We start from the raw sequence: 24,962 nt of genomic DNA, 5'->3' as shown, positions 1-24,962 counted from the left end.
CTCTGGTCCTTCAAGTTTCCTCGAAACCAAGAATCCAACTGAACAGCAGCATCTCATCCCTTCCTCAATAACTGTAGCCCCGACAACTGTTGTCATAAGATTTTGAAAAAAATAAATTAATCGCTCTGCTCGGTGCAATATTAAGAACGACAAGATCCAATTCATGTGACAATTGTGGAGAACAAATAATGGCCAGTTAGTCATGGGATTGATCCATATGGCTAGACAAAAAGACTGCGCAATGCGGAGTGGGCGACCCGATATAGACTCCACGTTGGAGTGATAAAAGAAGCACATAGTAGAGCGCAAGATAGATTGATCCAATTAAACACCTGGTCAAGTTCCATCTTTACGAAACCAAATTTGTTAGGTTCCTTACATTCAAGAAACCCAGCAGTTTCTGAATGCAAGAGAATAGTAGTGGAAAGTAACCTAGATTGAAAATATTAGATCAAAGCCAGTTGAGTGAAAATTCATAGTTGTTAATGTTTACTTGACTACCTAATCAAATTTATTAGGTTCCATGACACATAGAAACTGATGGGCATGAGGCAAACCATGCATGGTGCTTTACTAGATAGTGGAGAAACCACATCCACCTTCACATTTTGAGCAGCTACAGCAGAGAGTGTGTTTCTTTTTTCACATCAAAGATAGGCATGCATCATTATGTACAGTAAAGTTTCCCTAAATTTGATGAAAACTGCTCGGTCCCAAACTGCATCACCAGTTCAGAGAATTTAGCAGTCTCGTCCACAGCTTCAAATATTACACTGAAAACCCAAACGAAGTATGAAAATCACTATTTTAAAGGAAAAAAGAAGGGGCTACCTAAAGAGTGCGGTCCCAAAAATTTTAAATATGTAGTGGTGAGAATTTATTGGAAACCAGGAACTGTTTATCGTATTTCTGAATGTTGAGCAAAATCCCTAATGAGTTTTGAGGAATGACAAAACAATCTATTATTGACCAGAATTACACTTAAGTTATTTGATGCAGGTAAATACTGAGTCATCAAGCTTAGTCGACGAAAGAACTTTGTCATCAGACTCAAAATTACTCGTCAGACTCAATGAGTGTTATTTTTGGCAAGTTTATGCAGGATAATCAAATTGATATTTTAAAATATCCAAATTGGTAATCACAAGATCGTTCCTCAAATACAAAGAACTACACTTATGGAAACCTTGATTTTATTGTATGAGCGATCAAATCACTCGGAGATAATGGTTCTTCTTCTAACGGCTATGCATCCTATTTTGGGAAGAATCTCCAACGGATTGATTTGGAGACCAATCCTCTGAAGACTATCTAACAGATAGATTGGAAGTAGAGGAGTATAGAAGGAGTACAAACGTCGTGCAAGATATAAGAATCAGAATCAAGAATTCCAAAGTCTGAATAGAGCTTCAATCTTACACACTTGTAATTACTGTTTTCCACGTTGTGTTTATAGAAAGAAAATTACTTGAGTGAAGAGTGTACGTGATAGTGCAGTCTATCATCTGAGAAACACTACTCTTGTAATCTTCTAGTGATTTAATAGTGAAACACAGCCAACAGGCTGGCAATGTGGAGAGTGGACGTGTCACGCCCCGAACCCTACGGACACGCAACAACCTGCTATGGTCGTTATGATGCGACGACCCAGGACTCGTCGTCGGCCCTTGTCTTTTTATCTTTGAATTACGCAAGCGAAAACGATAACCAACACGACAAACCCCAGACAATAATCCAATCAGGGATAGCAAAGGAAAACCAGTCATAACAAAAGCTTTTATCAAATAATACTATTTTGATTTTCACTTGATTAAACCCTGGGAGCACTCTTATAAGCTCACTTCGACATTTCCATAAAAGTCTACAAAAGATATCAAGCTGGGGGTCGATCTACTACACCAAAAGATCAGCTTCCAGGCCTAGCCCTCAAGGACAAACCAAAAACTGCGGTACTCCAAACCGCATAGGAAGCAACGACATGCTAAGGTCCTGAAAAAGGTTTAACAACAACAAATGAGATAAAATCTCAATAAGTTAACGGCCTAAGCCCCGCTTAGAAGGTCAACTCGCACGGGGGTCCCTAACCAGGCAATACAGCATCAACAGCAACATTATTAAACAACCACAGGCATCCTTACCTCGCCTTGGTATACTAATTGATGAAATGAACATGTCACATACTCGAAGCATTTAAATAGATTTCCCATGCATCAATGCATCACAGGTGCGCGTGTCTCGATTATAAGACAGAATCCACTTGGGCACGTCCCATACCATGCTTAGCAGTTTCTATCACATAATCAGGCACTATGCATCACACGTATTCCAGTTATTACGCCCCCTCGGGGCCACTACACATCAAGCGATCTGCAGCAAGATGGTAGTCTTCCGGCATAACCGGGCTCCGTCCCGCCCCGTCGGGCATGGCTACGTCAAACGATCTACAGTAAGACGGCATTCCAATACGGCAACATCAAACGATCTACAGTAAGATGGTATCCCGTAAGGAGCATCGAGTCCAGCCTCGGGCCGCGACAAGGCATCCGGAGTATCGGCAATCCAGATAATCTCCAGGCATCCGATAAATCGAGTATTGTCAAGCGATCTACAGCAAGACCCCGATAAATCAGGCATCATCAAGCGATCTCCAGCAAGACTGCTCCGACGTGTGACCACACGAGCACACAAGCATTCCGGCCAATTATTATCTTTTCAATTAGCCCATGCGTCCATGAATAGTGCTCACACAATGCCGCATAACAAATCAAGTGGTCACATATGCAAACAGTCAATCAATTTGTAAATCTCATTTCAAACATGCTTTCTTTCTCAAGACATCAAATTCATTTTGTAGACATAGCGATGACAAAAATTCATTTTCGAAAACTCGAAATCATTTAATGAAAATAGTTATAAAAATCATTTAGCTATACCAACTAATTTTCACGGAAAAACATAACCTAAGCATCACAATTCAAAGCATAAAAAAATCACAATTTGGTATTAAAAATCATTCAAATATTCATATTTAATTTTCGGAAATAAATTATTTTTAATATTTTTTAATAATAAAATATTAATATTTAATTCCAAAAATTAATATATTTAATAAAATAATCAATAATAATAAAATAATTGATAAATTATCAACAAATACGCGATAGCTTATCGCAAACCCAATAATAGCTTATCATGCAAATAATCACAGCTTATCGAACAATTACCGATAACTAATCAAGCAATTCCCGATAGCCTATCGCCAAATTTACCGATAACCTATTCCCCGATCTTCAACTATAACTTATCCATCGACGATAACCTATCGCCAAAAGTTATCTAATAATTTACCGATAACCTATCACCTAATCCCACTTAATTAACTATAGACTAAACTTAAACTTAATCTAAACTACCATAAGCAAGTTTAACACCCTAAACGAGGGATTTGGGGTTAACTTACTCGGCTAACGTCGGCGAAGACGCGAGGACGACGGCGGCAACGAGGGCGGTCCGCGGTGTCCTTGGATTGCTCTGGCGAGCGGCGAATGGGCGCTGCGAGGGGAGGCAGCTGTTGTGGGCTGCTCGGGGGTTGTTCCCGGCGGAAATGGCGGTTGGTGGCGGTGGCTGGGGGTGCTGGACAGCGGCGGTGAGCGGCGGAGATGGATGGCGAGTGTGGCTGGCGAGAGGCACAGCCCGCGCCCTGCTAGAATGGATCAGCGACGGGCGGCTGCAGGGCGTGGCTGGTGGTGCGGCTCGGCCAGAGGGGAGCTGGGGTGGCGGTGGTGTGACGGTGAGGTGGGGTGGCTTACGGCAGTGGCTGGTCCGACGGGCGGACCGGCGAGGACATGACCCGTGTGCAGGTCGGGCGGTTCCGGGGCGACGGCGGCAGCGCTGCTCGGCCAGAGGGGAGCCGGGATGGCGGTGGCTCGCGGCAGGAAGGCGGCGTGCGACGGAGCTGGTCCGACGAGGGCAGGCCAGCGATGGGCAGCAATAAGCAGCAGCCGGGCAGAAGCAAGACCAGCGAAGGAGAAGAAGAAGAGAAGAAAAGAAAAGAAAAAGAAGAAAAAAGAAAAAGAAGAAGGGAGGAAATGATGGGGTTGGTGGGAATGGGTGGAGGTTAGCCGAGAAAAGGGGGAAAGGAAGAGAGAGAGAGAGAGAGAGAGAGATATATATATATATATATATATATATATATATATAATGATCGCGATCCAACGGTCCACATTTGAACCCGAAAACGATCTAACGGCTCACCAAAAATTCTAATTATAAACTAAGGAAAAATCAACGGACACTAAATAAAATAAACCTAGAGGGAGGTCTACTAGTCCAAATCCGCACCCGGTCAAAATTTCACTTTTTGCATATCTCAGGCAATATCGAGGCTGGCCACAATAATATCGACACCGTCCAATTAAATTCGTCCTGGAACTCCGAGAGATTCGACACCAAAGTTTAGGCTCTAAATAACGGCCAAATTAAATAACGGCCAAATTCGATCGAGTGCGATTATAGCGAAATCTCAATTTTAAAAATAATAACCGAGAGTGATCAGTTCCCGGGCGAGATTTTACTATAAGCACACTGACGAATTACACGTTTTATAAATCCCAAAAATGGGCCGAAATTCGGAATGTCACAACACGTAAGCTTGATAAAGCTGAACCATTATAAAGATCTGTGTGCAGTATTTTCTATCCCTAAACTTTTATTTATTGTTGCTGATATTATACTGCATACATATCTGTTAAACAAGTTCGTCAGAACATCGTCTTAATTATCAGACGCAATCATCTGACGATAATTTATATATAAGTTTGTCATATGCATCCATTTGATATTAATCATACGAGTTGTTGACCTCAACTATATTCATTCTGCACGTTTAAACCATTTAATTTGTAAAATCACCTATTCACCCCCTCTAGGTGATAGCACTAGCCCTAACAATTGGTATCAAAGCCTAGTGCTCATTTTTCTTTGAAGTGTTATCTAACTTCTGAGTTAACGATTCTTGATGGCTAGTAATGCTGAGTCAAGTCACAACAACAGACCACCTTATTTAAATGGAACTAAGTACAGTGTCTGGGAAAACAAGATGAAGACATTCATCTTGGGAATAGATCAAGACATATGGGACATTGTTGAACATGGAATCATCCCGAACGAAACAAAATCCCCAGAAACTTCAAAAGGACAAAATGAAACACCTTCTTCTGATGGAGTTAAAGAGCAAATCAGACCTCAAGCTTTACGTCTCTCGGCCAAGGAAATTTCCAGAAGAATCCATCCGGATGCAAAAATCAGAATGGCTATATACAATGGTCTGGCAAGTGTTGAATACAAATGAATTGCAAATCTCAAAACTACGAAAGAAATTTGGGATCGTCTTAAGCTTGTTCATTAAGGAACAGAAACAGTCAAGGAGACAATTCTCAACATTCTCCTTGGGCAGTACGAGTCCTTCACTCAGAAACCAAATGAAACAATCTCTGAGATACAGAGCAGATTCACTGAGATAGTAAATGGGCTTGAATTCCAAAACAATCCCATCTCGGAACCTATGAAGGTGAACAAGTTGCTAAGAGCTCTTTCAAAAGAATGGAACAACATTAAAGTTTCTATTCGAGAAACTCAAGGGATTAGACCACTCACGGTGGATGAACTTATCGGAACTCTTCAATCCTATGAAACTGAAAAGTTCTTAGAAATTAAAGAACCCAAAGGTAAAAAGTCCATTGCTTTAAAAACTAACATTGATTCTGATGACACAGATATAGATTCAGATGAAGATGAAGATGAAGATGAAGAGTTGGCTCTAATGGTCAAGAAACTGAGAAAGATGGCAAAGAAGGTGAAGATGAATAAGTCAAAGAAGCAATTCAAGAATTCTTTTTTTTTTTTTTTTGGTAAAGGTAAGAGTTTGTATTACTTTTCTGAATCACCAAATACAAGGAAATGACAAGAGAAAACCCCGAATCCCGAATCTACATGAAGTCCGAAAGAGGGGGGGGGGGGGCACTCAACAAGGCAAAAACGAAAAACTAACAACCAACAATTCAAGAATTCTGAGCCATCAAAAGACAAGAAGCTAAATTTTCAGAAGAAATCAAGTGCCAAAAATGAAGAAAACAAAGATGTGATATGTTTCCACTACAAAAAGAACGGACACATAAAGCCCAAATGTCCCCTTCCCAAAAAGAACAAAGGAAAATATGAACAATATAAGAAGGCTTTCAAAGCTGAAACATGAAGTGTTTCAGAGGATGAAGAAAGCGAACAAGAGTTTGCCAATATTTGTTTGATGGTAAAATCAGACTCAGAATCAAGTTCTGATGAAGAAGATGAGGTAAGTAATTCAAATATTCCTGAAGCAGTTGCAAATTATATTGATGAATTAATTTATGCTAATAAAACCGTCGTCAAAAAGATTTCTATCTTGAAGAAGGAGATTGTGTCTCTAAGAAGTACGACTCAAAACAAGGAAATTGATGAGTCAATTGAATGTTTAAAAAAGGAAAACAATCTTTTAAAATAGCAAGATATTTTGCAAAAGGATAAGATTGATTTCTTGCAAAAAGAGTTTAATCTTATAAAAAAGAATAAAGATTTTCTTGAAAAGGAAAATGATTCACTGAAAAAGGAAATTTCAGATCTGAAAAATATTTCTAAGGAAACTTTTGATCGCATCTCTAATGAAAAAGAACTCTTGAAAAATGACATTTCTAATATAACCAAGAAATTCTCAATGGGTTCTAAAAATCTTCAACATATTTTGTCAATTCAAATTCCTTATTATAATAAATCAGGTCTGGGTTTTGATAAAAATACTAAATTGAAAAATTCTTTTCCGAATGTCAAAGAAAGACTAAAGAAAAGACCTTCTAAATTTGATTACAGAAATCACTTTCAAAAGCAGTTTGTAAAATTCAATGGTCAAACTTCACAAAAATGTATAAATTACGGTAATTCAAATCACTTTAAGAGTGACTGTTCAAAGGTTTGGAGACTTATTCAGAGAGATATTCTGAGAATGACTGATCCTAATCAAAATGGACCCAAGAAAATATGGGTACCAAAGAAAAAGTGAGTTACTTATCTTTTGCAGGTACCAAAGAAAAGAAAGAACAAGTGATACCTTGACAGTGGTTGCTCAAGACACATGACCGAAGATCCTCTAAAATTCATTAAGTTAGAAAGAATTAAAGGAGGAAGTGTATCCTTTGGAGGTAACAACAAAGGAAAAATAATTGGCAAAGGAACTGTCAGAATCGACAATCTCATCATCAATGAAGTCTCACTTGTTAAAGGTTTGAATTTCAATTTAATTAGCATTAGTCAATTATGTGATATTGGTTACAGAATTACTTTCCAAGAAAACAAATGCTCTGGGATAAGTAAAGACAACAAGTAATCATTTACGGGTCAAAGACATGGAAACATCTACCTATTATATACAAAGTCTGATGACTTGCAATGTCTTATTTCCATAAAAGAAGAATCTGATCAGTGGCACGGGAAGCTCGGACACGTCAGTGTCAAGTTAATTTCTAAAATAGCTTTCAAGAAACTTGTCAAAGGATTGCCAGAACGAAATTTTAAAGCACAGAATTATGTTCAGCTTGCTCTAAAGGTAAGCAGGTAAGAAGTTCATTTAAATCAATAAATTATGTAAGCACTAACCGAGCTTTGCAGTTGCTTCATATGGACATTTTCGGACCTACTCAAATTCTAAGTCTTGGAGGTAAGAAATACTGTTTAGTTATTGTAGACGATTATTCAAGATATACTTGGGTATTCTTTTTGACTCATAAAAGTGAAACATTTGAATATTTCTCAAAATTTGCTAAAAAGGTACAAAATGAAAAAGGTTATACTATTTCGAGCATTAAATCTGATCATGGAAGAGAATTTGAAAATCAAAATTTTTCTTATTTCTATGATGAAAATGGTATTCAACCTATTTTTTCTTCACCTTATACTCCTGAACAAAATGGAGTAGTTGAAAGAAAGAATAGAACTTTGCAAGAAATGGCTGGAACCCTTCTATTTGAAAACAAAACTCCAGCACATTTTTGGGCTGGAGCTGTTTCAACAGCTTGCTATATTTCAAATAGAATTTTTCCAAGACAAATTCTTGAAAAGACCCCTTATGAATTGTTCAAAGGTAAAATTCCCAATGTTTCATACTTTCGGATTTTTGGATGTAAATGTTTTATTCTTAAAAATCCTAATGATCGTGTTGGTAAGTTTGATTAAAAGTCAGATGAAGGAATATTTCTTGGATACTCAACAATAAGCAAGGCCTACAGAGTATATAATAAAATAATCAAACAGTGGAAGAATCGTTAAATGTCAAATTTGGAGACACAATTTAGACTCAACAAGATGATTCTGACATTGAAAATCCAGCATCTGAAAAATCGGACATAGCATCTGATGAATTGACGGCAAGTGAAAATGATCAGAATCAAAGATCTGATGAAGCTCAGGAATCATCAAACCAGCAACACAATAAAGAATCATCAAATCTCAATGATGAAAACGATGAAAGACTCAACAGAAACTGGAAACAAAAATCCAGTCATCCCAAGGACCTTATCATTAGAAATTTAGATAATGGAATCAAAACCAGAGCAAAAGCAAAAGAAGTCATAAATACAATGGCTCTCATCTCTGAAGTTGAACAAAAAAATGTTGAAGATGCATTGAAAGATGAAGGCTGGATTGAAGTTATGCAAGAGGAACTTTTACAATTCTAGATTAATCAAGTATGGGAACTTCTTCCTAGACCCAAAAATCATTTAGTTATTGGAACAAAATGGGTATTTCGTAATAAACTGGATAATCAAGGAAAAATCGTCAGAAACAAAGCAAGACTTGTGGCCAAAGGATATTTACAAGAGGAAGGAATAGATTATGATGAAACCTATGCTCCGGTGGCCAGGTTAGAAGCAATAAGAATTTTACTAGCTTATGTTTGTTTCTGTGATTTTAAACTGTTTCGGATGGACATAAAAAGTACATTTTTAAATGGCTACATCAAAGAGGAAGTATATGTAGAACAACCTCCAGGTTTTGAAGATCTTCACAAGTCTGATCAGGTATATACTCTCAAGAAAGCATTATATGGTCTCAAACAAGCACCACATGCTTGGTACGAAAGACTGAGCAGCTTTCTGGAACAAAATAGTTTCACAAAAGGTAATGTAGACACTAGCCTATTCATCAAAAGAAAAGGTAAAGATATTTTAATTGTTCAAATCTATGTAGATGATATCATTTTTGGTTCTACAGATGAAAAATTGTATAAGAATTTCTCTAAAATGATGCAAAGTGAATTTGAAATGAGCATGATGCGAGACTTAACTTTCTTCCTTGGATTACAGATTAAACAAACCAAAAATGGCACATTTCTTTGTCAAGAAAAGTACGCCAGGGAAATTACGAAAAAGTTTGGTTTGGTAAATTGCAAAAGGACTGATACTCCAATGTCATATTCCATTAAATTAGACAAGGATGAAAAAGGAAAACTAGTAGATAAAAAATTATATAGAAGCATGATTGGTTCTCTCTTATATTTAACTACTTCACGACCAGATATTCTATTCAGTGTTTGTTTATGTGCAAGATTTCAATCAGAACCAAAAGAATCTCATCTTACTGCAGTCAAAAGAATTATCAAATATGTTAGCACTAATCCTACACTTGGGTTGTGGTATCCTAAAGGATCAAACTTTACTCTTATTGGATATTCTGATGCTGATTATGCTAGTTGCAAAATAGACAGGAAAAGCACCTCAGGAACGTATCAATTATTAGGACACATGCTTGTTTCATGGTATTCAAAGAAGCAACAAACTGTAGCTCTTTCAACAGCAGAAGCAAAATATGTCTCACTTGGTAGTTGCTGTGCTCAAATTCTTTGGATGAAACAACAATTGAGAGACTTCAATGTCGAAGACTCAACTGTGGAAATTAAGTATGACAATACCAACGCCATCAATCTGACAAAAAATCCTATTCTACATTCCAGAGCTAAGCATATTGATATTAAGCATCATTTTATCCATGATCATGTTTTAAAAGGAGATATAATTGTTCAATTTATAGACATTAAACAGCAATTAGCTGACATTTTTACAAAACCTTTAGAGAAAAAAAGTTTTGAGCTTATTAGAGATAAATTAAACATCATTAACCCACTTTATTGAGATATGCAGAATAAACTCTCATTGTATCTGATGACTTATTTGATCAAGCATATATTTGAAGTATCTGATTTTGGAGCGCAACTCATCTTATAAAAGGTATGTATATCTCATATATTTTAAATATCGTGATTGTTTGAAATTAGTTGCTTTGATTGATACCGTTTGAGAATTATATTCCCAAAATTTTCGGAATATAATTTTCGAAATTTCCCATAACTGTCAATTGACAGTTTCCAAAAAGGGTTTTATAAAAACCGATATAATGTACTCCTCGTTTTAAAACCTTTTTCATCTTCTCCCTCACTCTCACACTCTCTCCGAACACACATTCTACTCTCTGAAACCTTAAAGATCTCCAAAAACACGATTTACCCTAAAAGATCTCATCTTTCACTTCGGAAACTCAAAAATCTCTTCAATGGCACCGAAATCGACCACTGAATCAAAGAAAGGAATTAAGGGTTCTAGACGATCGAACATAATCGCAGGAATGTTCATTAGAGCAGACAAAGGTGGAGAAGTAGAGAAAATCGATATATCTGACTCGGGCTCTGAGCAAGAGTCGTCTGCAGGTAATAAATCTCCACGTATCCCTGTTCAAGAACGTGATCGTTTTGTTATGGCAAGACGATTGGTAAAAATCCTTAGAGTACTTCGAGAAAATCGGAGTGACTAGAGTACGGTAAATGCCGTATGTGAAACCTTAGGTTTTCTATTTGAGCATGAAGTTATGGAGGAATATAAGAAGGATATAAGACTTGGAAGATCGCTTGTTGCTGAAAAGGGGATAGTTCTTAGAGAATCCTCTAATGTTGAGGAAACCCCTATGACCATAAAGAAAGGAGTTTCTCGAAAAGGAAAAGAGAAAGTAGGAGAACTTTCGAATGTTGCAAGAGAAGAATTCGTTGGTGAAGAGGAACGACAGACTTTGGAGAAATGCAAAAACATTGATAGTAGGAAGGAGGATAATTATGAAAAACTATTTGCTGAGTTTTTACCCATTTCTGGAATTCCTGTTGATGACAAGAAAAGTGATAGCTTGTTTAGAAACAAAACTCATCAAGTTGCTTACAACTCTCTTCTAACAAGAGGAATAATAAATAACAGAGTTGTAGACTTCACCTTCTTTGAAAAATTCAGCGTCTGATTGAAAATCTTGATTTTCAAAGAATGTGCTCTCTTCCTCACAAAGTCTACCCAGAACTTACGGCTTACTTTTATTCAAATCTATCATTCATTTCTCCTTCTGAAATTGAGTTCTTTGTTTTTCAACAAGATTACAAGTTATCAGCCTTTGATCTCGCTGTCATTCTAGGAGTAAAACATACAGAATTCTCTCTTATTCTTATCACTTCAGATTTGGCATATCGATCTTTGTCTGGTAACTCTTCTTTTATCAGAGGCTCCACATCTCATGTATCTCACTCTCTTTTTCCTCTAAATTCAATTGTCCTACACAAAATCATCATCAATTATCTCAGACCCAAAGGTTCTTTCAAAACTGATGTCTCTCGCTATGAGGCCAAGTTGATTTGAGCAATTCAAACCTCCTTTCCTATTTCTCTGGCACATATGATTCTCCTTCAAATGTATAGAACTGTTAAGAAGAGTAAAGGTCAACTCCCTTATGGAGCTTTGATCACCGCTATCTTTGAGTATTTGAAAATCTTCATTCCAGCAAAATTCAAAGGTAAACTTCTTCAAACTATGACTGCTAAAGAACTCATGATGACTAAGATGAGATACAGATTTGATGGTGAAAATTGGAAGGATAAGAAGGGTAAGATTATTCCTGCAGAAGTGATGAGTGCACAAGACAAGGGCTCTGTTAACATTTTTCATGATTCTGATGAGGAGGAATCAATTGAAGCCTTAGTAAGAAAGAGGAAAGTACAACCGACAGCCTCCAAAACTGACAGACCAGCCAAAAGAACTCAAACCATGGCCAGTGATTCTCATGAGATGCAGATATCCAATGACCAATCTGCTGAACAGTCTCAAGCTGATGAACGAAGCCTTGAGGAGTCAAGGTTTATGCAATAGCTAACTATTCAAGATGCCAAATACAAAGCCCGTGCAGACAGACATGCTATCACTCAGCTTGAAATTCAAAGACTGCGAGAAGAGGAGGAATACTTAATGAATTCACTTAGTGAAATTATCAACAAAGTAGTCATGGAAAATCAGCAAGAGACAATGGCCACGGCTGAGAAAGAGGCTGAGAAAGAACCCTTTAGAAGACAGGGGGAGTTTGAACATGATCATGAAGCAGAAATGCATGAGGAGTTTGAATAAGAAAATGCTCACAATGATGAGGAAAATAACATTAATCTGGCTGAAATGCAGGAGGAGTTTGAAGAAGAAAATGCTCCAGATGTTGAGGACAATGACCACAATTAGAATGCACAAGAAGCAGCTCCTTCAGTAGCAACTTCTGCAGACTTTCCTCTTGAAGGCAATAACTATGAAAATAGTCCATCTGAAGCTCAACTAAGAGGCAAAGGGAAGGAAGCAGCATCTCTTGACATTCGAACCACTCATACTCTAATGTGGACATCGAACCCTATCGAGGAGGAGGGGCTAGGGACCCATTGTTCTATCCGCTAGGCCCGATCGCTCGAGCGAGAGCGAAGGAATTCAAACAAGCTGTCGGCATCATGGTTCAAGATATTTGGAATGGAGACAATCTGGATTCGAGACTTGAAGATTCTGAAGCTCCTTGGCGCAACATGATTACTCTTGGTCCAGCAAATTCCGAAGGAGCTTGGAATTGACGAACTCCGAATTGGCTCAAATTTGGATGGACACTTGGAAACGGGCCGTTGATCAATACACAATACTTTAGTAGTGATTGATGACGTTTTTTAGCGATTTGGAGTCGTTTAGATGAACTTTTAGGCCTTTTTCCATTTTTGGAAGAATTTTTAGTAATTAAGGTTAGTTTTGTAATTTTAATCCTAGTAGGGTTAGGATTAGGGTTAGCACCCTATATAAGGTTGCTTATAGATTTCTAAGAGGAAGATGCAGAATTTTATATAGAGAAGTTTTCTTCTTGAGTTCTCTTGAGGATTAGATCTTATCAAGGCTTGCTTGTGGCGATCGAAATTCAACTTATCGAGCAAGATCGCGAATTCTCTTATTCGTGGCATTATAGCGTGGATTGGTTGACACAGGTTCGTCAATAGGTCGCGTTCATACCGAGATTACCAATCACAGGTTCGATTGGGGGTCGAGGTCAGCAATTTGTAACTCACAGATCTTCGTAGAACGATCATCTTCCGCACAAATTCATATCATCTGGTATCAAAGCTAGTTCTACAAGGTCTAGTTATCCTACTTTTACTGCTTTTCATTCATCAATCTAGGGTTTATAGAAACTAGGGTTTATAGAGTTAGGGTTTCGTTATTAGTCAAATTAGGGTTTTGAATTTGTTCTTGTTGTGATTTCAATTTTGATTTAGGGTTTTCGGTCCTAGTTGTTTTTTTATATTGTACTTGAGTTCGTAAAAAAAAAAACAAAAGCAAAAGAAAAACAAAAAAAAAAATTCAAGAGGACGACTCATTTTTTTTTATCATTGATAGTTGGACCGAATAAAAAAAAATTTCAGTAGCAGAAATTGAATATGAATCCGAATCTAGCAAAAATTTACTGAATTACTGAGTTGAGCGGTATATTGCTGAATTTAATCTTGCTTGGTGGTTTATCGATTGTTGTGAGGAGCTTGTGAGACTGGATTCAAGTCTAAAAAAAAGAGCTTGCTAGAAGGAAACGAGAGGTAAAAGGCAAGAGTGTGTGAGTTTAATTGAGGGAAGAAAAAGCCGAAATTGAGTTAAACATGAGAGGAGTGACAAACGCTTTGAACGGAAAACGTGAGGGTGTGACTAGTGAGATTTCTTTTGTCTCTAACATTTTCTTGCAGGTTTAAAAAAAATGTCAGGCTCAGGCCAGGGAAGTGTGAATCAAAGGGAGGATCGCACTCATCCAAGGATGATGCGATTCTAGCAGGCATCCAGCAATTGAGTTTACAAATTGAAGCACTTAGCAACCGAGTTGCAAGACGTGAGACGATACTTGAAGATGACCGAGAGCCACCACGAGGAAGGCCACAAAATTAGCAAGAGGAGCCTAGGGCACAACCTAGATCGCAGCGGCAATTTGATGATGCATATGTGTCCGATACAGAAGATGATCCAGATGGCAGGTTTGAGAGGAGAAACAGACGTCGAGGATTTAGACATCGAAAAGATGATGAGCTTGGCAATATCAAGATGAAAATTCCATTTTTCCAAGGAAAGAATGATCCTGATGCGTAGCTAGAATGGGAGAAACGGATGTAGATGGTATTTGATTGCCAGCGATATTCGGAGCTCAAAAAGGTAAAAATTGCAACTGTTGAATTCACTGATTATGCTATAATTTGGTGGGATCAACTTGGGACTAGCAGGAGACGCAATGGTGAAAGACCAATAGAAACGTGGGATGAGATGAAATCAGTGATGAGGAGGCGCTTTATACCTAGTCATTACCACAAAGACTTGTTCCATAAGCTGCAAAATCTCACACAAGGCAATAGGAGTGTAGAAGAACACCATAAAGAGATGGAGATTGCTATGATCCGTGCTAATGTGGTGGAAGACCGTGAGGCCACAATGTCACGATTTTTGTGTGGTTTGAGCCGAGATATAGCAAGGGTGGTAGAGCTGCAACATTATGTTGAGTTGAAGGAATTGGTGGACAAGGCCATCAAAGTTGAGAGGCAATTGAAGTTGGACCGAAATTACAAGAGTGGTGGAGGTTCAAGCTCGAATTTGAAACCCCATTGGAAGAGAGATGAGAAGCCGAATTGGAAGGGAAACAATCCCAAGGCTGAAACTTTAAAGGAAAAAGAGAAGGATGACAAAGTTGGTTCGAATCCGGTGTCAGGTAAAACTGAAAACCCTAACACTAAAACTCGTGATATTAAATGTTTCAAGTATTTGGGCAGGGGTCATATGGCAAATCAGTGCCCTAATAGGATGGTGATAATCATGGCTGGACATAATGATGTTGAATCAGAAAGTGAGAGGGAGGAAGAGGATGATGACATGCCACCATTGGAGGATTATAGTGATGTTGAGATGCCAGCAAAGGGTGAATTGATGGTGGTTAGGCGTTCTCTTAGTGTTCAAGTCAAAGAGAAGGAGCATCACCAGCAACGCGATAACTTGTTCCATGCAAGATGCTTGGTGAATGGTAAGATTTGTAGCTTGATTGTTGATGGAGGTAGTTGTACAAATGTAGCAAGTTGTACCATGGTGGAGAAGTTGGGATTGAAGACTGCAAAGCATCCAAGACCATATAGATTACAGTGGTTGAATGATAGTGGTGAAGTGAAAGTATCAAAGCAAGTCCGAGTTCCATTTGAGATAGGACGATATAAGGATGAGGTGATGTGTGATGTTATACCTATGCAAGCAGGGCATCTTTTACTTGGTAGGCCATGGCAGTATGATTGAAAGGTACATCATGACGGGTATACTAACCGATATTCATTGGTGATGAATCAGAAGACATATACATTGGTGCCAATGACACCTAGTGAGGTGTATGAAAATCAATTGAAACTACAACGTGAGGCTGAGAGAGAGAGAAAAAGTGATAAAACTAAGGGCCTGCGTGGAAACTCTGAGACGCAAGTAAAATGAGAGGAAGATAAGAGTAGAGTGGTAAAAATCGAGAGAAAGGAGAGAGAAAAGAAAAGAGAGAAAAGAATTTCTATGCAAAATCGAGCGAAGTGAGGAGAGCTTTGATTTTGGACCGACCGATACTTGTACTTTTGTACAAGGACGCACTGTTTACTACTAACGAACTTGACCCAAATTTGCCAAGTTCTGTCGTGTCTTTGTTACAGGAATTTGAAGATGTCTTTCCTGATGAGCTTCCTGGAGGTTTACCACCGATTCGAGGCATAGAGCATCAAATCAATTTGATTCCTGGTGCACTATTGCCTAACCGACCCGCATATCGAAGCAATCCTGAAGAGACAAAGGAACTTCAGCAGCAAGTTAGCGAATTACTAAAGCAAGGATATGTGAGAGAGTCTCTTAGCCCATGTGTTGTTCCTATTTTGTTGGTGCCAAAGAAAGATGGGTCTTGGTGAATGTGTGTTGATTGTCGAGCAATCAATAACATAACGGTAAAGTATCGACATCCTATTCCTAGGCTAGATGACATGTTGCATGAATTGCATGGAGCTTGCATATTTACTAAAATTGATCTGAAAAGTGGTTATTATCAAATTAGGATGAAATAGGGGGATGAATGGAAAACTGCATTTAAGACCAAGTACGGGTTATATGAGTGGTTAGTCATGCCATTCGGTTTAACTAATGCACCTAGTACTTTCATGCGACTTATGAATCATGTTCTGCGTGCTTTTATTGGTCGATTTGTAGTTGTCTATTTTGATGATATCCTGATATATAGTCGAAGCCTTGATGACCATATTGAGCATGTGCGAGCAGTTTTGCAGGTTTTAAGGGCTGAGCAATTATATGCTAACCTAAAGAAATGTTGTTTTGTAACTGACAAATTAGTATTTCTAGGTTTTGTTGTTGGTGCTGATGGAATATAGGTTGATGAAGAAAAGGTAAAAGCAATCCGTGAATGGCCGACACCTAAGACAGTAGGAGAGGTGCGCAGCTTTCATGGTTTAGCCAGTTTCTATCATAGATTTGTAAAAGATTTCAGCACCATCGCCGCACCTTTAACCGAGGTTATCAAGAAGCACATGGGTTTCACATGGGGAGAAGAGCAAGAGAGAGCATTCAATTTGTTAAAGGATAAGTTGACTAATGCTCCTTTGTTATCTTTATCGAATTTCAGTACTACTTTTGAGATAGAATGCGATGCTTCCGGTACAAGAATTGGAGTTGTGTTGATGCAAGGAGGACGTCTCATAGCGTATTTCAGTGAGAAGTTAAGCGGAGCGACATTGAATTATCCGACTTACGATAAGGAGATGTATGCTTTGGTGCGAGCTTTGGAGACTTGGCAACATTACTTGTGGCCAAAGGAGTTTGTGATCTACACCGACCACGAAACCTTAAAGTACTTGAGGGGGCAGCAAAAGTTGAACAAAAGACATGCCAAATGGATGGAGTTCATTGAGACTTTTCCATATGTAATCAAGTACAAAAAAGATAAGGAAAATGTGGTAGCCGATGCACTTTCTTGAAGGTACGCAATTCTAACTACTCTAGGAGCAAAGTGTCTAGGTTTTGAGCATATCAAAGGTTTATACGCTGACGATGATGATTTTGGAAGAGTATTTGAAGCTTGTGAGCATGCTGCGTTTGAAAAGTTTTATAGGCACGATGGATATTTCTTTCGTGAAAATAAGTTGTGTTTGCCTAGATGCTCTTTGCGCGAGTTGTTAGTGCGAGAGGCACATAGTGGTGGTTTAATGGGGCATTTTGGAATCAATAAGACTTATGAAGTGTTACATGAACATTTTTTTTGGCCACACATGAAACGAGATGTCACACGAGTTTGCGAGAGATGTATCGCATGTAAGTAGGCTAAGTCTACAATTAAACCACATGGTTTGTATACACCTTTGCCTATCCCGACGCATTCTTGGGTTGATATTTCTATGGATTTTGTGTTAGGATTGCCTAGGTCTAAGCATGGCAAGGATTCTATTTTTGTGGTTGTTGATCGATTTTCTAAGATGGCTCATTTTATACCTTGTCATAAATCTGATGATGCATCGAATGTTGCTGAATTGTTCTTTCGTGAGGTTGTACGTTTGCATGGCATGCCTAGGTCCATTGTTTCTGATCGAGATACTAAATTTCTGAGCTACTTTTGGAAGACATTGTGGAAGAAGTTAGGTACACAACTTTTATTCTCTACTACTTGTCATCCACAAACTGATAGTCAAACTGAAGTAGTTAACAGGACTTTAGGGACATTGTTGCATGCTATCATTAAAAAGAACATTATGTCTTAGGAAGATTGTTTACCGCATGTTGAGTTTGCTTATAATAGGAGCGTGCATTCTGCTACTATGATTTTAATCCCTTAACTCTGTTAGATTTAACCCCTTTGCCTGTTGCTGAGTGTGTGGATTTAGATGGTGCTAAGAAAGCTGAATTTGTGAAGACTTTGTATGAGAAGACGCGGCTGAATATTGAGCTTAAGACAGAGCAGTATGCAAAGCAAGCCAACAAAGGACGCAAGAAAGTAGTGTTTGAGCCCGGCGATTGGGTTTGGGTTCATATGCCCACAGAGTGTTTCCCCAAACAGCGACACTCTAAATTGCTACCGCGAGGGGATGGACCATTTATGGTGTTGGAGAGAGTCAACGATAATGCTTACAAGCTTGACCTTCCAGGTGAGTATGGTATTAGTGCCACTTTCAATGTTTTTGATTTGACTCTTTTTTATGCAGACGCTGATTTGAGGGCAAATCCTTTGCACGGGGGAGGGAATGATGTGGACATCGAACCCTATCGAGGAGGAGGTGCTAGGGACCCATTGTTCTATCCGCTAGGCCCGATCACTCGAGCGAGAGTGAAGGAATTCAAACAAGTTGTTGGCATCATGGTTCAAGATATTTGGAATGGAGACAATTTGGATTCGAGACTTGAAGATTCTGAAGCTCCTTGGCGCAACATGATTACTCTTGGTCCAGCGAATTTTGAAGGAGCTTAGAATTGACGAACTCCGAATTGGCTCAAATTTGGATGGACGCTTGGAAACGGGCCGTTGATCAATACACACTACTTTAGTAGTGATTGATGACGTTTTTTAGCGATTTGAAGTCGTTTAGATGAACTTTTAGGCCTTTTTCCATTTTTGGACGAATTTTTAGTAATTAAGGTTATTTTTGTAATTTTAATCCTAGTAGAGTTAGGATTAGGGTTAGCACTCTATATAAGGTTTCTTATAGATTTCTAAGAGGAAGAGGTAAAATTTTATATAGAGAAGTTTTCTTCTTGAGTTCTCTTGAGGACTAGATCTTATCAAGGCTTCCTTGTGGCGATCGAAATTCAACTTATCGAGCAAGATCGCGAATTCTCTTGTTCGTGGCGTTATAGCGTGGATTGGTTGACACAGGTTCGTCAACAGGTCGCGTTCATACCGAGATTACCAATCACAGGTTCGATTGGGGGTCGAGGTCAACAATTCGTAACTCAGAGATCTTCGTAGAACGATCATCTTCTGCACATATTCATATCATACTCCTTCTGGATACAATATCTCCTCATCCATGTCAGACCATGCAGCCATTACCGATCTAAGATGGAGACAAGCTGCAGTTCAGAATGAAGTTCGGGAACTTCGCAATGAACTCAAAGAAGGAATTCAGGAGATCAAGGACATGATGGCCGCTAGATTCAACTATTTGAAGGCTCAAGTTAGAACTGATGTACAAATTGCAGGAATTAACATTGCAGGCCAAATTCATCAGCTCTCATCACATATTGAGCAACAGTTAAACCAAATTTCTAGTTTCCATCTTGTCCAAGTGCCTTTCCTATCTGCACCATTTGGAACTTCTTCATTTGAACCCGCAAGACCCTCAGCCCCTCTAGAAAATCCGCAAAATTGATTACATCTCTTCCTATCTTATCATTCCTGATCTATCTGTTTCAAATTTCAATATTGATTTTTGTTATGTGTTTGACTTGGTGTGAACTTTGAATATTGCCTTATGATTAGACAATGGTTGTTTGACTTTTGGTTATGATGTGAACTTTGTCTATCAACTTTGAATACTGATCTCTTATTGCATTTTTATTGATTATGATGTTTATCCTTTCTGCTGATGTCAAAAAGGGGGAGAAGTATTATAAAAAATGAATGTGAATATGAAGTGTGGGAGCGGCATAATATGAACTGTTGGTAGAATATGAGCTGCTATATTTCAGAGCTTAACAATGTTTTATATGCTTCGAAAGTTATATCATCTGAATAGACTATATTTTGTTTACATCACATATAGATAGTTTTGTCATCATAAAAAATGGGGAGAATGTTGAGCAAAATCCCTAATGAGTTTTGAGGAATAACAAAACAATCTATTACTGACCAGAATTACACTTAAGTTATTTGATGCAAGTAAATATTGAGTCATCAAACTTAGTCGATGAAAAGACTTTGTCATCAGACTCAAAATTACTCGTCAGACTCAATGAGTATTATTTTTGGCAAGTTTATGCAGGATAATTAAATTGATATTGTAAAATATCCAAATTGGTAATCACAAGATCGTTCCTCAAATACGAAGAATTACACTTATAGAAACCTTGATTTTATTGTATGGGCGATCAAATTACTCGGAGATAATGATTCTTCTTCTAACGGCTATGCATCCTATTTTGGGAAGAATCTCCAACGGGTTGATTTGGAGATCAATTCTCTAAAGACTGTCCAACGGATAGATTGGAAGTAAAGGAGTATAAAATGAGTGTAAACGTCGTACAAGATATAAGAACCAGAATCAAGAATTCCAAAGTCTGAATAGAGCTTCAATCTTACACACTTGAGATTACTGTTTTCCACGTTGTGTTTATAGAAAGAAAATTACTTGAGTGAAGAGTGTACGTGATAGTGTAGTCCATCATCTGAGAAACACTACTCTTATATTCTTCTGGTGATTTCATAGTGAAACATATCCAACAGGTTGTCAGCGTGGAGAGTGGACGTAGGCTTGATAAAGCCGAACCACTATAAAGATCTGTGTGTAGTATTCTCTATCCCTAAACTTTTATTTATTGTTGCTGATATTACACTACATACATATCTATTAAACAAGTTCGTCAGAACAACGTCTTAGTTATCAGACGCAATCATTTGACGATAATTTATATATAAGTTTGTCATATGCATTCATTTGATATTAATCATAAGAGTTGTTGACCTCGACTATATTCATTCCGCATGTTTAAATCATTTAATTTGTAAAATCACCTATTCACTCCCTCTAGGTGATAGCACTAGCCCTAACACTGAAGTAGGTGGTTAGTACTCTACAGCATAAATGAGAAAAAATTTCATGCATCCTAATCCAAGATGAGATCCTAAGTGCTTGTTGAAGTACAGAAAGTAGCATTCCACATTTTGGTGGGAAAGCCGACATACCATTGTAAAAGGTGATTTAAAGGGCCGCATAGCCACAAAAAGAAACAGGGAAGGTTGTGGAAGGAGACTATGAAGAAAGGTGTAGAATATCTCGAGCTTCCAGAAGATTTGAAAAACAAGAAAGCGCTACGGCATGACATGATCTATACAATCGACCCCACACCGACATAAGACTTTGTCTTTGTAGTAAAAGTTGTCCTCCTTAACTCTTTTTCTCAAAATATAAAAAGGAGAACTTGATTACTAGATAATTTGGGTAGCCAGAGCTGCCAAACTATATCAAAACACCTGGAGAGAGCAACATAATTTAACCTGGTCTTGGCTGATTTTTTTTGTCGCTAAGACACACACATATATATAAAACAAAGAAAGAAAAAGAAGATTTTCCGACTTCGGAAATTGACCTGATAGTTCACATCGTTATTTGTTCCATTAAATGCTCACATGACAGTCCATGTCAAAAGGATGAATGTGACGCAGTCAAATACCTAATAGAAGGACTACATAGAGCCGATTTTAGAAGTTTTATGGACTAGAATGACCAAAAAAATTGATGTGGCAAAAAAAAGTTTATAGATTATATTGAATATTGAAGAAATGTTCAAGAACCACTTGTCGCGACCCTAAAAAAAATTCCTCATTTTTCGGGCTAATGGATTATTAAGACTAATCTTAACTCGGGCCCTCCCAAGCCCTACCAATTCGCAACTTAGAGTTTAAGTTTTTAACATGCAAAAGTTTTTATGCTCGGAGTCGCCACTAATCAATTTATGGTAGGTTGATTAGAAACCTAAATAAAACATAGGGAGATATGTTTTATTCCTACGAACCAGAGATTCTAAGCCCGGGGACTTGATTACGCTAGATCTTATCTAACGCCCTTTCGGTACCTTTTCTTTTCAAAAATGTTTTGGCAGGCAGTTTGGATCCATTTCAACTTAGTTACTAACATGTGAGGTGTTCATGCGAGTGCGCAAACTACCAATTTAACACCCAGAAAGCATTAAATAAATTGCAAGTTTGGAAGAATTACTTACTTGGAAGCAACGTAAGCATCTGCATTGTTAGCTAGAAAATCACATTGACACCCTAATATGATTTCTAATTAAGAAGCAATTCACTCAATTTCTTTTTTTGGATTTTCACTTATTTAAATGAAATCTAGCCTATATGCAATGACATGCGAAAATGACATGCGATTAATGCAACCTAGCATGCAAACTATATGTCATGCGACGACGTGACCTATTTCTAATGACAGGACGAATGATTATTTTTGGTATTTTCTCAATTTAAATTCGGAATAATAGAAATGCCTAAATTAACATGCAAACTATGATGACTTAATCTACCCTAGCATGATTTCTTTTTAGGATTTTTGTTAAAATTCGAAATAATGAATTGCTTAAATTAAGAATACAATCTATCCTAATCTATCCTAAAACAATTCATTCTTCTTTTTTGGGATTTTCATGGAAATTCGAAATAATAAAATAACCTGAATAATCTATTAAGATTAGAATATTACTTAATTTAAACTAGGAAATAAATCATCTCAAGTCTTAATTTAAATTAAATAACTACTCTATCTTCTAGATATATTTAGGATTCCTAGACATGCAAAAACTCTAATTCAAATCTAATTAATATTTTTTTGAATTTTCTGTTTATTTGAAAAAGGAAAGCAATTAAATAAACAAGGATAGCAACCACATTCAAAACGTCCACGGGATCCGCCATATTTGTTTCAAACTCGGATTAGGCACAAAAATCAAACTATCGGTCATATCTATAGGGTTATAGATATCGACGGAAAGTCGATTATTCAAATTTGGAAAGCGGATAAAAATCATTATCGTACCCAAGTGGTTATGGATAGGATAATAATTTTCCGTATCGCCGCGTATCGAACCTTAGGGATAAGGTCGGATAGTCGTCCAGATACGTTGCTAAATTAGGAAGTTTTCCTAATTTTGAATATTTAAAAATATTGCGGATATATCGAACATTATCCTAAGATATCTAAATATCCACATGATATTCACGAAATATTCAAACACCCATATTAGGAAATTAAATATTCTGAAAATATCGGATAATGTTGAATTACCTAATTTGCAGATAATTCCCAAATTCAAATCGACTCGGGATCGAGTTTGCGGATTGGGATCGGACTCGGACGACGGGCGACGAGGCGTCGGCGCGGCGGCTCACGGTGGCGTCCGGCGACGGGCGCGGTGGAGCACGCGGTGGTGGCGGGACCAACGGCGGGAGACTCGCTGAGGCTGAATTGTCACTGTTGGAGACGTTGGTATGAGCTGGTAACCTCCTGGAGTTCACCGAGAAACCTGCAGAAGATAAACAGATGGATGGGTCTCGCCGAGGTGCTCGAGGAACTCGCCAGTCGCTGCTGTGTATTCGGTGACTCTGCAGCAAAGTGTTGTGACGTCGATGACTCGATGGTGCAGGCAAGAGCGCTTCCGTTCGGCAAAGGTGTAAAGACCGTCTTGGAAAGAAATCCGGACGTTGCTGACGCGGCTGATGCAGGGAAGTCAAGGAGCAGCAGACCACCGAGAGTGCAGAGACGAGATGATGACCAGGGAGGTCTTCGAAGAACTCTGACTTTTCAGAACGTGCAGTGGGAGGTCCTTTCCTTTTCTTTTTCTCTGGTGCAATCCCTGTTTTGCACGTGAAGTCTCGCAAGAAGCAAGACAGCCCCTCTCTTTTCAAAGTCAAACTCTCTTCTTTCTGTACGTGATGAACATTACAGAGAAGGAGAGCTCTTTTGGCCGTCTCCCTTCGTCCAGAACGTGGAGACCTCCTCTTGAACGAAGCCTCTGTGAAGAACTCTTCCTCTGTGAAACTACACTCATGAACGTCACCGTTGGATCACCATCTTCAATCTTCGAGGGCCCTGCCATATTTCTTCCTCGGCTGGGAACTTCTCGGCACTCAACTGGACTCACCCGGAAATCTGCCGGAATTCACTTCGAGATGCTTGTTGGCTATTGAGAACCCTTGAAGAACCGCCAGGGGATCAGAATCGTGGTGATGCAAAAGGCGTGGAGTTCAATCAAAGAGACAAGGCAGTGACCCGAGTCGTTCAAAGGGAAAGAACGACTTTCTTTCTTTCTTCTCTCTTACTGTTGTGGCCGTGTATTGAATTGTGTGGCCTCCTCCCCTTTGATTAAGGGGTATAACATGTATTTATAGTGTAACCTAAGTTTACCTTGCTATTGCGGGCTTAAATTAAGCCCATTTTCCACTGTAATGAGCTTTAATAACCTAAGGCTAACTTGTGATTAAACTTTAATGGGCTGAATTATGATCAAGTTAAATTCAATTGAGCCAGTCATGCCTTGTAATTTTAGGCCCCCTTTTCCTATTGCCTAGCCGAGTGTCGCTTGACGTGCAAGTTAGGTATGCGCGACTAATTCGAACTTATTTGCCACCGCCAATCCAATGCCAAATGTAATTAAATTATATGATTCTAAACTATATGCTATGCGATTTTGATATTTTTGTTTAGGGTTTAAAATGTGATCCCTAATTTTCTATGCAATTAATTACTAAATAGTTAGCTAAAATTTAGGTGTTAACAACAACCTTCATCATGA

At 38.3% G+C, this 24,962-nt stretch overlaps 1 long non-coding RNA gene and 1 pseudogene across 1 annotated transcript; one reads left to right on the top strand and one right to left on the bottom strand.

Annotated features, from left to right (window-relative positions):
* Positions 1–2,032: 2,032 nt before the first annotated feature.
* LOC130135173 (uncharacterized) lies at positions 2,033–3,522 on the bottom strand. The gene is made up of 2 exons (XR_008814650.1): positions 3,461–3,522; positions 2,033–2,482 (listed from the first exon to the last, which is right to left on the bottom strand). It is a non-coding gene; the product is annotated as an uncharacterized LOC130135173 (long non-coding RNA).
* An 11,030-nt stretch (positions 3,523–14,552) lies between these two features.
* On the top strand, positions 14,553–24,220 carry LOC130135147 (uncharacterized; annotated as a pseudogene).
* The last annotated feature ends 742 nt before the right edge of the window (positions 24,221–24,962 follow it).

This window comes from Syzygium oleosum, unplaced genomic scaffold, assembly GCF_021117445.2.
Source record: "Syzygium oleosum isolate NSW1041296 unplaced genomic scaffold, Sole_v2.1 Sole_v2.28, whole genome shotgun sequence".
NCBI classification, from domain to species: domain Eukaryota; kingdom Viridiplantae; phylum Streptophyta; class Magnoliopsida; order Myrtales; family Myrtaceae; genus Syzygium; species Syzygium oleosum.
The sequence above is the reverse complement of the archived record's forward strand: the minus strand, read 5'-3'. Positions and strand labels throughout refer to the sequence as shown.